Raw genomic sequence first — 16,569 nt, 5'->3', positions numbered from 1 at the left:
ATCACATCCAGTGAGCCAAGGAGGAGGGAGAGGGGACTCTGTGGACACAGAGCAGTGGCTCGCTCTCGAGCCTGCTTGGATGCCCCTGTGATGGATATGGTAAAATGCCTATTTGGTTTCCTGTTGAATAATTACATTTTTCTATACATATCTACTTTTATACTTTTTATTTTTCTAAATGCTTTGTATGAATATATATATATGTTGTGTGTATATCTTTTCCCTGCTGGGCTTTGTGGTACTTTAAGAAATCCTTGCTCAAAAAGTGGCTGCTCAGCAACCCCTCCCATCGAGTGAACTTGAAGAACAAAAATATTTTCTTTCCAAGATAACACCTAAGAGGAGATCCCCACGAGCCGTGAAGGAAGTTTGCCTTGTATGGACATGACCAATTAGAAGCGTATACGTAGCCCAGTAACACTGCTCACCACCCTTGCATTATCTTGTATATATAAACTCACTTTTTCATTCCAATAAACTAGAAGTTTTCACAGACTAAACGTGTGTCAGTGTGGCTTTCTTCATATGTGTGCACTAAAGAGCTAGCATGATTAATTAGGACAGGAACAGATAATCATCGGACACTTAGTCCGGACTAAATCACTCCCATAACAAGCTGCTTGCTGTGGGGGCACTCAACAGGAGGGAGGGGCCGGGAGCCCCTGTGGGGGACCCGAGAAGAGGAGGATCCAGGCTGCTCTGTACAAACCCATCACACACAGCAGTAAGTATGACATGTTTGTTTTAAAAGAAAAAAAATGTTGCCTTTACAATCGCTTTAAGAGGAGTTTACTAATGTACACGACACCCTCAGACCATAAACAAAGCAAAAGTGACAAATAAATGTGACAGCAAATAACCAACCCAACAACCTGACTATAATACACTGTGTACAATGGAGGGAAGCTGACATACACCGGGCAGACCCAGGACTAGTAATCAGGGGAGCAGAGATGGGGGAACAGGATGCAGGAAACCAGAATCAGGGGAAAGTATACAAGATACAGGATGCAGGATCCAGCAGGGAAGCGGCTCACAGGCAGAACACTGAGGCACTGATGAAAACTACGGGGGGATTATATACCTTCCCAGCAGCCAGCATCAGGTGGAGCCTCATTACTGACATCTTCTGTCTGTTGGGAGACAAAGCAATGTCTCCTCTCTACTTCCTCCTGAATCACCTCTCACCCAGAGCTTCCTGTCTGTACCTGACATCACTTCCTGTCTATACCTATATCACCATCTGTACCTGACATCACTTCCTGTCTGTACCTGACATCACTTCCTGTATGTACCTAACATAATTTCCCATGTGTACCTGACATCACTTCTCATGTGTACCTGACATCACTTCTCATGTGTACCTGGCATCACTTTCTGTCTGTACCTGACATCACTTCCCATCTGTACCTGACATCACTTCCCATCTGTACCTGACATCACTTCCCATCTGTACCTGTCATCACTTCCTGTCTGTACCTGACATCACTTCCTGTCTGGGTAGAAGGGCGCTCACCATGTGGTGAAGCTCAGAGGAACTGCAGCTCTAAGAAATGTCTCATAGTTTGAACCTTGTTGTTGTTTCCAAGTGTTCTGGAATGTTCATGTCCATGACTTGTTGGTTCCAGGACTCTTCAGAGTGGCAGTGAGGTGATGACTCCGGAACACTCTCTGGGTTCCATCACCAGGCACTGCAATTATACCCGACTGCTGGGAGCCGGCATCTCCTTTCCTACAGTGAAAGTATAATTGGGACATCAGCAGAGAGGCAGAGGGAGGGTGGGATCAGGTAAGTACCACCACTGACCACCAATGCTGGGCTGGGGGTAAACTTTATTCTCACTGACACCAACAATGGCATTTGTTTTATCTAACTGACACCAACGATGGGGCTTATTTTATCTCACTGACACCAATGGGGCTTATTTATCTCACTGACACCAACAATGAAGCTTATTTTATCTCACTGACACCAACAATGGGGCTTATTTTATCTCACTGACACCAACAATGGGACCTATTTTATCTCACTGACACCAATGGGGCTTATTTATCTCACTGACACCAACAATGGGGCTTATTTTATCTCACTGACACCAACAATGGGGCTTATTTATCTCACTGACACCAACAATGGGGCTTATTTATCTCACTGACACCAACAATGGGGCTTATTTTATCTCACTGACACCAACAATGGGGCTTATTTTATCTCACTGACACCAATAAGGCTTATTTTATCTCACTGACACCAACAATGGAGCTTATTTTGTCTCACTGACACCAACAATGGGGCTTATTTTATCTCACTGACACCAACAATGGGGCTTATTTATCTCACTGACACCAACAATGGGGCTTATTTTATCTCACTGACACCAATGATGGATGTCAAGGAAATCATGCCCACTGCGACTGGGTAACTGGAGTGAGATCCTTGATGGGTGGAGAATGAATGAGGGTGGAGCTTTCTCTGAATTCTCATCTGCTGTATTTTTAACTGAAATTGTACCTTTCATAAATCATTGCACTAATATTGTGTAAAATAATAAAACACATAAAACATCAGAACTACTAACAATTTATCCTCTAGTGTGTCTGCTGTTGTGAAGAAATATATATAATATTTGGGGGTTTTCAGTAATTTTAAGGTATAAATGGCTTTTAAAACATGTAAACAAAAAAATTAAAAATGTCTCCAGGACTCCATGGACCCCTTCATTCCACACAGTCTCCAGGAACCGGGAAACCACAGAGAAACCAAGTGTCCCCCGACTTCCTCTCCAGGCTGGGATGTCCCCCTGGTTGGGTGCCCCCTACAGTAGAAGAAGCAGACTGCACCTGCCTACATCTTCTTTATGCTTTGTCTGATCAGGATGGCGGTCATTTCTCCCTGAACACGGAGCCCCCTAAACACGAGGTAAACGTGGTGCAGCATTGAGCCCCGTCCAGCTGTAGTGTAGACTTTGACAGGCTGCAGGCAGTGGGGCTGGACGCTGTACCTGTGCCTACCAGGTGTATTATAATGCCAGCATTGCACCCACAGGGGCTGGATCCCCCATGTACAAGGGGCCTAAGAGATACCGTCAGCTGGTGTCCCATTCCACCAGACCCCTATAACTGGAAGAGGACATGTTTGGGGGGATGTGTTGTAGAAGAACCCAGACCACGGTATTGTGTGATGAAATTATAATTCAACTTTATTAATCATATATATGTGACACTTTAACAACAGAAGAAAAGAGATAGATTGTTTACATTTCAAGGATCTATTTATACCATTTATATAATATTTGCTAAGAAACTGATTAACATATGATACGCCCTTCATTAATACCAGCCCCGCCCACTTATGTGACCCTCTAAACATCCAAATCCCTGTAAATTCCCAGAAGACACTTTCATCTTTTATCCATAACAAGCTGATTGGGTACAAGAGAACCCCGAGCCCCTCCTACTCATTCCCACAGAACAAGACCATGTCACCATCTACAAGGTGAGAGGACCTGATGGAGAACAAGACCATGACCACCAGGACCATCGCCTGACTGAAGCCAAGCTCACATTTCTTTCTAATGCTGCTTCTATGGTCTACTCAGATACAGATTTGGCAGATGTACATTAGTGGAACCCTATCACTCCGGCCAATGTAAGGTTTCCATCAGCAGCAGCACGGCCTTATAGCTATAGCACCCGGGGGTTGTCTACATTTGTTAGGCCAACTGTCGGCTTTCTGGTGGAAGTGATTCAGCCGCACTGAAGGTCCCCCCCCGCCATGTATACTGGGCTCAGCTGTCCCTCCTGCAAGCCCAAGACAGGCATGGTGGGTGTCAGTGGTGAGAGCAGGAGGAGATCAGCAAACATCTGATCTCTGATCTCCCCTTCAGTGAATGGATGTTGGATGTGGGAGATTATGTCACTTCTGGGTTCAGCGCTGTCATTCTCCAGTCACTATGGTTTGGGAAGGAGCTGATTAGGCATGATCTGTGCTTGACCATCTTTCTTGGGGTACAGAGGTGACATTGGGGGTCTAATAATGTTCTGATGTCTCTTTAAAGAGGACCTGTGACCAGAAATATGTATCACGGGGAGCTATCAACCCCCTATCTGATAGAAGCCATGTTAAGTGAAGAAAGAGATGAAAAAAATTTAAGTAACACTATAAGAATAAAAACCCACAAAACAAATCACACGACACATTTTACATATCATTGCACAAGCGAGAGTGAGAACAATCATTCTGAGGCCATCGTTCACGGATAACTATCTGAACTGATAACCTATAAAGGCTCTTAAAGCGTCATCTTTGAACAATTTTTGGTTCTGAAGTTTGTCACCATTTCACAAGTACGCACAATTTGTAAAGTTTGACATGTTTGGTATCTATATACTTGATGCCAACCCCATATTTTATATTTCACCAAACAATTTGGGTCATATATTGTGTTCTTTGTGCACTAACGTTATCTTTTTTACAGAAAATATGTATTTAATAAACAGCTGTACTAATATTCTGTGACATGAAAAATGGCAACTACCACCATTATATTCTCCAGAGTCTCTGCTTTCAGAAAATAAAAGAAATGTTTGGGGTTTAACTAATCATATGGCCTAAAATGTGAAATTAACTAAAAACAAAAGAAAAATAAACTCTGGCAGTAAAAGAAAATACAGCAATATATAACATTTCAAAATCAAAACTATGATAGCAACTAGAGATGAGCGAAGTATTCAAAAATTCGATTCGACTGATTCGGCGAATTCGTAGAAAAATTTCGATTCGAGTCGAATATATTCGCTGTGAATTTAACTTAAAAAAGGGTGTTTCTAGGCTTCAGAGAGACTTAATATTAGTGCTGAACACTGTACCTTTAATTTAAATGCCCTTGGAGTCTGCTGGGGAAGAGAAATAATACTGTCAGGCAGTATGACATGCAGATGAGTGCCGTCGATCTTAGAATCACCGCACACTTCACTCATTTGGGCAGTCACGGGGCCAAAACCAGAGTGTGGAGCCACAGTGTGGCGGTGGAGGCAGCAGCAATGGGAGGCCATACAGCACCCTATGACAAAAATGGAAACCACCAGCAGTGTGAGGAGACCTGAAAGTGGCACATGGCAGAGTGTGGCGATAGAGACAGCAGCAATGGGAGGCCGTACAGGGACCCATGACACACTCTGGACCTGGCAGCAGCATGAGGAGGCGGTACAGGGGCCCATGGCAGATTACGGGCCTGGCAGCAGCATGAGGAGTCGGTACGGGGGCCCATGGCAGATTACAGGCCTGGCAGCAGCAATGGGAGGCCGTACAGGGACCCATGACACAATCTGGACGTGGCAGCAGCATGGGGAGGCGGTACAGGGGCCCATGACAGATTACGGGCCTGGCAGCAGCATTTGGAGTCGGTACGGGGGCCCATGACACACTCTGGACCTGGCAGCAGCATGAGGAGGCGGTACAGGGGCGCATGACAGATTACGAGCCTGGCAGCAGCAACTTGGACAGGAGGACGTTCAGTTTCTGCACCGTCTGGTGCGTGCTCGCAAACTGTTGTCTCTTGGAAACGGATTCCAAGAAAGCCTGCTGACGGAATCCGTGAAGAGGAGTAGCAGGAGAAGGAGCATCTGAACGAGCGGAATATGCCAACAAGCGACAACAGGGGCCCATGGCAGATTAGGGGCCTGGCAGCAGCTATGGGAGGCCCGTAATCTGCCAGCACCCTATGACAAAAAATGGAACCCACCAGCAGTGTGAGGAGACCTGAAAGTGGCACATGGCAGAGTGTGGCGATGGAGACAGCAGCAATGGGAGGCCGTACAGGGACCCATGACAGACTCTGGACCTGGCAGCAGCATGAGGAGGCGGTATATAGGGGCCTATGGCAGATTAGGGGCCTGGCAGCAGCTATGGGAGGCCCGTAATCTGCCAGCACCCTATGTCAAAAAATTCTACACACCAGCAGTGTGTGAGACCTGAAAGTGGCACATGGCAGAGTGTGGCGATGGAGACAGCAGCAATGGGAGGCCGTACAGGGACCCATGAGAGACTCTGGACTTGGCAGCAGCATGAGGAGGCGGTATAGGGGCCCATGGCAGATTAGGGGCCTGGCAGCAGCTATGGGAGGCCCGTAATCTGCCAGCACCCTATGACAAAAAATGGAACACACCAGCAGTGGAGGAGACCTGAAAGTGGCACATGTTTGGGGCATGATTCATGGCGGATTTAGTCAGTTGTGTCAGGAACTGGTGGTTTGAAATCCAGACTAATCCACGCCTGATTCATTTTCACAAACGTCAGTCTCTCCACACTTTGGGTGGACAGTCGTGTCCTCCGCGGAGTTGCAATACCTCCTGCCGCACTAAACACGCGCTCCGATGCCACGCTACTGGCCGGGCATGACAGCCTTTCAAGGGCAAATTCAGCTAGTTGGGGCCAAAGGTCAAGTTTCGTTGCCCAGTAGTCAAGGGGATTGTCTACCTCGGTTGGCAGGGTGCTGTCCAAGTAGGCCTAAGCCTGTTGTTTGAGGTCCTGCTCCAGGTCCACCTGATGCTGCTGCTGCTGCTGCTGCTGCGGCTGGTTATTAGTTTCCTCACTGCGCTGGTGAAGAAAGCTACTCATCATCGACTGCAGACTGAGGCAGCCGCTGCTGGTGGAGCTGCCACTGCTCCTACCACCCCACCCCTCCCCTGCTGCCATGGCAGCGGAACGCGAGAGCACAGGGCCCACAGTGTCTGAGGATGGACGTTGGCGCAGACAGGCAGAGACCAGCTGACTACATAGGTGGTTTTTATAGTACGTTATTTTGGCCTCCCTCTCAGCAGGTGTGAAAAAGGCCACCATTTTTGAACGGTAGCGAGGGTCCAACAAGGTGGACAGCCAAAAGTCATCCCTCTGTCTGATGGTTATTATTCGGCTGTCGCTACGCAAGCAAGCGAGCATGCTATGGGCCATTTGTGCCAAGGAATGCGAGGGACTCCCTGCCTCCATCTCCACAGCATACTGCCACGGTGCGTCTGGGTCCTCTGTCTCCTCCTCCTCCTCCTCCTCTACCAGATGCTCCTGCTCCTCCACTCCTGTCCGCTGAGTGGAAAAACCACCCATTTCACTCAATAATTCCTGAGCACCAATGTCCTCCTCTACCTCCTCCTCTTCTTCCTGTCCTGCCCCCACAGGGGTCATGTGGCGTTGAGATCTGTGCGCCACGTCTACCGCACCCTGACCAGCCATTGTTAACAGCATTTGTTCCAGGACGTGCAACAGAGGAATGACGTCGTTCATCCCATAGTCCTGCCGACTCACGAATAGCGTGGCCTCCTCAAAGGGCCTGAGCAAGCGCAGGTGTCACGCATGAGCTGCCAATGGCTGACATCTAAGTTACACAGGGAATACCTTTATCCGCTTTTAACATCAGGAAATCTGTGATGGCCTTTTGCTGTTCGTAAAGGCGGTCTAACATATGTAGGGTTGAATTCCACCTTGTTGCAACGTCACAGCATGAGGAGTCGGTATAGGGGCCCATGGCAGATTAGGGGCCTGGCAGCAGCTATGGGAGGCCCGTAATCTGCCAGCACCCTATGTCAAAAAATTCTACACACCAGCAGTGTGTGAGGAGACCTGAAAGTGGCACATGGCAGAGTGTGGTGATGGAGACAGCAGCAATGGGAGGCCGTACAGGGACCCATGACAGACTCTGGACCTGGCAGCAGCATGAGGAGGCGGTATATAGGGGCCTATGGCAGATTAGGGGCCTGGCAGCAGCTATGGGAGGCCCGTAATCTGCCAGCACCCTATGTCAAAAATTTCTACACACCAGCAGTGTGTGAGGAGACCTGAAAGTGGCACATGGCAGAGTGTGGCGATGGAGACAGCAGCAATGGGAGGCCGTACAGGGACCCATGACAGACTCTGGACCTGGCAGCAGCATGAGGAGGCGGTATATAGGGGCCTATGGCAGATTAGGGGCCTGGCAGCAGCTATGGGAGGCCCGTAATCTGCCAGCACCCTATGTCAAAAAATTCTACACACCAGCAGTGTGTGAGGAGACCTGAAAGTGGCACATGGCAGAGTGTGGCGATGGAGACAGCAGCAATGGGAGGCCGTACAGGGACCCATGACAGACTCTGGACCTGGCAGCAGCATGAGGAGGCGGTATATAGGGGCCTATGGCAGATTAGGGGCCTGGCAGCAGCTATGGGAGGCCCTTAATCTGCCAGCACCCTATGTCAAAAAATTCTACACACCAGCAGTGTGAGGAGACCTGAAAGTGGCACATGGCATGAGAGACTCTGGACCTGGCAGCAGCATGAGGAAGCGGTATATAGGGGCCTATGGCAGATTAGGGGCCTGGCAGCAGCTATGGGAGGCCCATAATCTGCCAGCACCCTATGTCAAAAAATTCTACACACCAGCAGTGTGTGAGGAGACCTGAAAGTGGCACATGGCAGAGTGTGGCGATGGAGACAGCAGCAATGGGAGGCCGTACAGGGACCCATGACAGACTCTGGACCTGGCAGCAGCATGAGGAGGCGGTATATAGGGGCCCATGGCAGATTAGGGGCCTGGCAGCAGCTATGGGAGGCCCTTAATCTGCCAGCACCCTATGTCAAAAAATTCTACACACCAGCAGTGTGTGAGGAGACCTGAAAGTGGCACATGGCAGAGTGTGGCGATGGAGACAGCAGCAATGGGAGGCCGTACAGGGACCCATGACAGACTCTGGACCTGGCAGCAGCATGAGGAGGCGGTATATAGGGGCCTATGGCAGATTAGGGGCCTGGCAGCAGCTATGGGAGGCCCGTAATCTGCCAGCACCCTATGTCAAAAAATTCTACACACCAGCAGTGTGTGAGGAGACCTGAAAGTGGCACATGGCAGAGTGTGGCGATGGAGACAGCAGCAATGGGAGGCCGTACAGGGACCCATGACAGACTCTGGACCTGGCAGCAGCATGAGGAGGCGGTATATAGGGGCCTATGGCAGATTAGGGGCCTGGCAGCAGCTATGGGAGGCCCTTAATCTGCCAGCACCCTATGTCAAAAAATTCTACACACCAGCAGTGTGTGAGGAGACCTGAAAGTGGCACATGGCAGAGTGTGGTGATGGAGACAGCAGCAATGGGAGGCCGTACAGGGACCCATGACAGACTCTGGACCTGGCAGCAGCATGAGGAGGCGGTATATAGGGGCCCATGGCAGATTAGGGGCCTGGCAGCAGCTATGGGAGGCCCGTAATCTGCCAGCACCCTATGTCAAAAAAATTCTACACACCAGCAGTGTGAGGAGACCTGAAAGTGGCACATGGCATGAGAGACTCTGGACCTGGCAGCAGCATGAGGAAGCGGTATATAGGGGCCTATGGCAGATTAGGGGCCTGGCAGCAGCAATGGGAGGCCCATAATCTGCCAGCACCCTATGTCAAAAAATTCTACACACCAGCAGTGTGTGAGGAGACCTGAAAGTGGCACATGGCAGAGTGTGGCGATGGAGACAGCAGCAATGGGAGGCCGTACAGGGACCCATGACAGACTCTGGACCTGGCAGCAGCATGAGGAGGCGGTATATAGGGGCCCATGGCAGATTAGGGGCCTGGCAGCAGCTATGGGAGGCCCTTAATCTGCCAGCACCCTATGTCAAAAAATTCTACACACCAGCAGTGTGTGAGGAGACCTGAAAGTGGCACATGGCAGAGTGTGGCGATGGAGACAGCAGCAATGGGAGGCCGTACAGGGACCCATGACAGACTCTGGACCTGGCAGCAGCATGAGGAGGCGGTATATAGGGGCCTATGGCAGATTAGGGGCCTGGCAGCAGCTATGGGAGGCCCGTAATCTGCCAGCACCCTATGTCAAAAAATTCTACACACCAGCAGTGTGTGAGGAGACCTGAAAGTGGCACATGGCAGAGTGTGGCGATGGAGACAGCAGCAATGGGAGGCCGTACAGGGACCCATGACAGACTCTGGACCTGGCAGCAGCATGAGGAGGCGGTATATAGGGGCCTATGGCAGATTAGGGGCCTGGCAGCAGCTATGGGAGGCCCGTAATCTGCCAGCACCCTATGTCAAAAAATTCTACACACCAGCAGTGTGTGAGGAGACCTGAAAGTGGCACATGGCAGAGTGTGGCGATGGAGACAGCAGCAATGGGAGGCCGTACAGGGACCCATGACAGACTCTGGACCTGGCAGCAGCATGAGGAGGCGGTATATAGGGGCCCATGGCAGATTAGGGGCCTGGCAGCAGCTATGGGAGGCCCTTAATCTGCCAGCACCCTATGTCAAAAAATTCTACACACCAGCAGTGTGTGAGGAGACCTGAAAGTGGCACATGGCAGAGTGTGGCGATGGAGACAGCAGCAATGGGAGGCCGTACAGGGACCCATGACAGACTCTGGACCTGGCAGCAGCATGAGGAGGCGGTATATAGGGGCCTATGGCAGATTAGGGGCCTGGCAGCAGCTATGGGAGGCCCGTAATCTGCCAGCACCCTATGTCAAAAAATTCTACACACCAGCAGTGTGTGAGGAGACCTGAAAGTGGCACATGGCAGAGTGTGGCGATGGAGACAGCAGCAATGGGAGGCCGTACAGGGACCCATGACAGACTCTGGACCTGGCAGCAGCATGAGGAGGCGGTATATAGGGACCTATGGCAGATTAGGGGCCTGGCAGCAGCTATGGGAGGCCCTTAATCTGCCAGCACCCTATGTCAAAAAATTCTACACACCAGCAGTGTGTGAGGAGACCTGAAAGTGGCACATGGCAGAGTGTGGCGATGGAGACAGCAGCAATGGGAGGCCGTACAGGGACCCATGACAGACTCTGGACCTGGCAGCAGCATGAGGAGGCGGTATATAGGGGCCTATGGCAGATTAGGGGCCTGGCAGCAGCTATGGGAGGCCCTTAATCTGCCAGCACCCTATGTCAAAAAATTCTACACACCAGCAGTGTGTGAGGAGACCTGAAAGTGGCACATGGCAGAGTGTGGTGATGGAGACAGCAGCAATGGGAGGCCGTACAGGGACCCATGACAGACTCTGGACCTGGCAGCAGCATGAGGAGGCGGTATATAGGGGCCCATGGCAGATTAGGGGCCTGGCAGCAGCTATGGGAGGCCCGTAATCTGCCAGCACCCTATGTCAAAAAAATTCTACACACCAGCAGTGTGAGGAGACCTGAAAGTGGCACATGGCATGAGAGACTCTGGACCTGGCAGCAGCATGAGGAAGCGGTATATAGGGGCCTATGGCAGATTAGGGGCCTGGCAGCAGCAATGGGAGGCCCATAATCTGCCAGCACCCTATGTCAAAAAATTCTACACACCAGCAGTGTGTGAGGAGACCTGAAAGTGGCACATGGCAGAGTGTGGCGATGGAGACAGCAGCAATGGGAGGCCGTACAGGGACCCATGACAGACTCTGGACCTGGCAGCAGCATGAGGAGGCGGTATATAGGGGCCCATGGCAGATTAGGGGCCTGGCAGCAGCTATGGGAGGCCCGTAATCTGCCAGCACCCTATGTCAAAAAATTCTACACACCAGCAGTGTGTGAGGAGACCTGAAAGTGGCACATGGGAGAGTGTGGCGATGGAGACAGCAGCAATGGGAGGCCGTACAGGGACCCATGACAGACTCTGGACCTGGCAGCAGCATGAGGAGGCGGTATATAGGGGCCTATGGCAGATTAGGGGCCTGGCAGCAGCTATGGGAGGCCCTTAATCTGCCAGCACCCTATGTCAAAAAATTCTACACACCAGCAGTGTGAGGAGACCTGAAAGTGGCACATGGCAGAGTGTGGCGATGGAGACAGCAGCAATGGGAGGCCGTACAGGGACCCATGACAGACTCTGGACCTGGCAGCAGCATGAGGAGGCGGTATATAGGGGCCTATGGCAGATTAGGGGCCTGGCAGCAGCTATGGGAGGCCCGTAATCTGCCAGCACCCTATGTCAAAAAAATTCTACACACCAGCAGTGTGAGGAGACCTGAAAGTGGCACATGGCATGAGAGACTCTGGACCTGGCAGCAGCATGAGGAGGCGGTATATAGGGGCCTATGGCAGATTAGGGGCCTGGCAGCAGCAATGGGAGGCCCATAATCTGCCAGCACCCTATGTCAAAAAATTCTACACACCAGCAGTGTGTGAGGAGACCTGAAAGTGGCACATGGCAGAGTGTGGCGATGGAGACAGCAGCAATGGGAGGCCGTACAGGGACCCATGACAGACTCTGGACCTGGCAGCAGCATGAGGAGGCGGTATATAGGGGCCCATGGCAGATTAGGGGCCTGGCAGCAGCTATGGGAGGCCCTTAATCTGCCAGCACCCTATGTCAAAAAATTCTACACACCAGCAGTGTGTGAGGAGACCTGAAAGTGGCACATGGGAGAGTGTGGCGATGGAGACAGCAGCAATGGGAGGCCGTACAGGGACCCATGACAGACTCTGGACCTGGCAGCAGCATGAGGAGGCGGTATATAGGGGCCTATGGCAGATTAGGGGCCTGGCAGCAGCTATGGGAGGCCCTTAATCTGCCAGCACCCTATGTCAAAAAATTCTACACACCAGCAGTGTGTGAGGAGACCTGAAAGTGGCACATGGCAGAGTGTGGTGATGGAGACAGCAGCAATGGGAGGCCGTACAGGGACCCATGACAGACTCTGGACCTGGCAGCAGCATGAGGAGGCGGTATATAGGGGCCTATGGCAGATTAGGGGCCTGGCAGCAGCTATGGGAGGCCCATAATCTGCCAGCACCCTATGTCAAAAAATTCAACACACCAGCAGTGTGAGGAGACCTGAAAGTGGCACATGGCAGAGTGTGGCGATGGAGACAGCAGCAATGGGAGGCCGTACAGGGACCCATGACAGACTCTGGACCTGGCAGCAGCATGAGGAGGCGGTATATAGGGGCCTATGGCAGATTAGGGGCCTGGCAGCAGCTATGGGAGGCCCTTAATCTGCCAGCACCCTATGTCAAAAAATTCTACACACCAGCAGTGTGAGGAGACCTGAAAGTGGCACATGGCAGAGTGTGGCGATGGAGACAGCAGCAATGGGAGGCCGTACAGGGACCCATGACAGACTCTGGACCTGGCAGCAGCATGAGGAGGCGGTATATAGGGGCCTATGGCAGATTAGGGGCCTGGCAGCAGCTATGGGAGGCCCGTAATCTGCCAGCACCCTATGTCAAAAAACTGAACACACCAGCAGTGTGTAAGGAGACCTGAAAGTGGCACATGGCAGAGTGTGGCGATGGAGACAGCAGCAATGGGAGGTCTCCCATTGTCCCAACATGGCCCAAATAGTCCCAACATGGGCCCCCTGGCCACGCTTGACTTTCTGGCCACATAGTCGACATACGGCTACGTTTACTTCCTCGGGCGGCTTGACGAAAAATTGCCACACCGCCGAGTAGGAAACTTTGCCCCCGATACTCCTCACTGGCTGACTGCTGCTTCCTCCGTGCACACCGGCACCACTACTGGCCGTGGTGGTAGGCTGCAGTGGAGCTGGTGCTCTACTCCGTGGCCGTTTGGCTCCACTGACACTGCTTCCACTGACACTGCTGCGACCCTCCTGCTGTCTCCTGGGCAACCCACCGACTGTTTCGCTCACTGCCAAGCTGCCACCCTCTTCTCCTGATGATGCGGAAGAAATTGCCTGATGACGACGAGGCTGCCAAGTGCGATCAACCTCCTCATCATCAAGTAGGGTCTCCGCCTCACTACTAGCCCCCTCGGCTGCGTCTGGGTCAGGAGACAGACCTGTCTCTAGACCGGCTACCGGGCCACTCTCCTCGCCACTACTTCTTCGCCTAGCTGCTGAAAAGGCGGATGTCTCCCCCCGTTCCTGACCGCCCTCTGTTAGCTCTTCCTCACTGTACAGTGGGGCTGAGCCCACAGCATGCGATACTTCGCTTGGTGAGGGAACACCAAAGGACAGGGGCAGGTAGAGGACACGTGATTTCAGTGGGCTAGGTCCCGGGCCATGCCAACTAACGGTTGTGTCTGACGTACCCACCGACCGTTGGCTGTAGGTGTCAGAGGTGACCTGGGAAGAGGAAGACGACCGAGCCAACCAATCGACGACGGCAGGGTTGTCGGTGGAGACACGACCGCTGGATGACACCGGGAGCACTGGCCTCTGGCTGCGAATAGTGCTGCCTCGACCCCTTCCTCTGCTGCCACGTCTGCTCGCTCCTAAAACATTGCCTCCTCTGCCACTCCTCTGCATGTTGTCTGACATACTCTTTAATTAAACGATTATGTGTCCCTGAGTAACAATTCTGTGTCCCTGAGTAACAATTCTGTGTCTGTGCGAGTAACAATTCTGTGGCCCTAAGTAACAGTTCTGTGGCCCTCAGTAACAATTCTGTGTCCCTGATTAACGTTTCTGTGGCCCCAAGTAACAGTTCTGTGGCCCTCAGTAACAATTCTGTGTCTGTGCGAGTAACAATTCTGTGGCCCTAAGTAAAGTTTCTGTGGCCCTAAGTAACAATTCTCTGGCACTCAGTAACAATTCTGTCTGTCCCTGAGTAACAATTCTCTGGCACTCAGTAACAATTCTGTCTGTCCCTGAGTAAAAATTCTGTGGCCCTAAGTAAAGTTTCTGGGGCCCTGAGTAACAATTATCTGGCACTCAGTAACAATTCTGTCTGTCCCTGAGTAACAATTCTCTGGCACTCAGTAACAATTCTGTCTGTCCCTGAGTAAAAATTCTCTGGCCCTAAGTAAAGTTTCTGTGGCCCTGAGTAACAATTCTCTGGCACTCCGTAACAATTCTGTCTGTCCCTGAGTAACAATTCTCTGGCACTCAGTAACAATTCTGTCTGTCCCTGAGTAAAAATTCTGTGGCCCTAATTAAAGTTTCTGTGGCCCTAAGTAACAATTCTCTGGCACTCAGTAACAATTCTGTCTGTCCCTGAGTAACAATTCTCTGGCACTCGGTAACAATTCTGTCTGTCCCTGAGTAACAATTCTCTGGCACTCAGTAACAATTCTGTCTGTCCCTGAGTAAAAATTCTGTGGCCCTAATTAAAGTTTCTGTGGCCCTAAGTAACAATTCTCTGGCACTCAGTAACAATTCTGTCTGTCCCTGAGTAAAAATTCTGTGGCCCTAAGTAAAGTTTCTGTGGCCCTGAGTAACAATTCTCTGGCACTCCGTAACAATTCTGTCTGTCCCTGAGTATGAATTCCGTGGCCCTAACTAGCGTTTCTTTGTCCCTAAGTAAAGTTTCTGTGGCCCTCAGTAACAGTTCTGTGTCTGTGCGAGTAACAATTCTGTGTCTGTGCGAGTAACAATTCTGTGGCCCTAAGTAAAGTTTCTGTGGCCCTAAGTAACAATTCTCTGGCACTCAGTAACAATTCTGTCTGTCCCTGAGTAACAATTCTCTGGCACTCAGTAACAATTCTGTCTGTCCCTGAGTAAAAATTCTGTGGCCCTAAGTAAAGTTTCTGTGGCCCTAAGTAACAATTCTCTGGCACTCAGTAACAATTCTGTCTGTCCCTGAGTAACAATTCTCTGGCACTCAGTAACAATTCTGTCTGTCCCTGAGTAAAAATTCTGTGGCCCTAATTAAAGTTTCTGTGGCCCTAAGTAACAATTCTCTGGCACTCAGTAACAATTCTGTCTGTCCCTGAGTAACAATTCTCTGACACTCCGTAACAATTCTGTCTGTCCCTGAGTAACAATTCTCTGGCACTCAGTAACAATTCTGTCTGTCCCTGAGTAAAAATTCTGTGGCCCTAAGTAAAGTTTCTGTGGCCCTGAGTAACAATTCTCTGGCACTCCGTAACAATTCTGTCTGTCCCTGAGTATGAATTCCGTGGCCCTAACTAGCGTTTCTTTGTCCCTAAGTAAAGTTTCTGTGGCCCTCAGTAACAGTTCTGTGTCTGTGCGAGTAACAATTCTGTGTCTGTGCGAGTAACAATTCTGTGGCCCTAAGTAAAGTTTCTGTGGCCCTAAGTAACAATTCTCTGGCACTCCGTAACAATTCTGTCTGTCCCTGAGTAACAATTCTCTGGCACTCAGTAACAATTCTGTCTGTCCCTGAGTAAAAATTCTGTGGCCCTAAGTAAAGTTTCTGTGGCCCTGAGTAACAATTCTCTGGCACTCCGTAACAATTCTGTCTGTCCCTGAGTAACAATTCTCTGGCACTCAGTAACAATTCTGTCTGTCCCTGAGTATGAATTCTGTGGTCCTAACTAGCGTTTCTTTGTCCCTAAGTAACAGTTCTGTGGCCCTGAGTAACAATTCTGTGTCTGTGCGAGTAACAATTCTGTGGCCCTAAGTAACAGTTCTGTGGCCCTCAGTAACAGTTCTGTGTCTGTGCGAGTAACAATTCTGTGTCTGTGCGAGTAACAATTCTGTGGCCCTAAGTAACAGTTCTGTGGCCTTCAGTAACAATTCTGTGTCTGTGCGAGTAACAATTCTGTGTCTGTGCGAGTAACAATTCTGTGGCCCTAAGTAAAGTTTCTGTGGCCCTAAGTAACAATTCTCTGGCACTCAGTAACAATTCTGTCTGTCCCTGAGTAACAATTCTCTGGCACTCAGTAACAATTCTGTCTGTCCCTGAG

The sequence above is a fragment of the Staurois parvus genome, unplaced genomic scaffold (genome assembly GCF_062004578.1).
Source record: "Staurois parvus isolate SC_StPar_1 unplaced genomic scaffold, SC_StPar_1.0 ptg001011l, whole genome shotgun sequence".
In the NCBI taxonomy this organism is placed as follows: Eukaryota; Metazoa; Chordata; class Amphibia; order Anura; family Ranidae; genus Staurois; species Staurois parvus.
Note: the sequence above shows the minus strand (reverse complement) of the source record.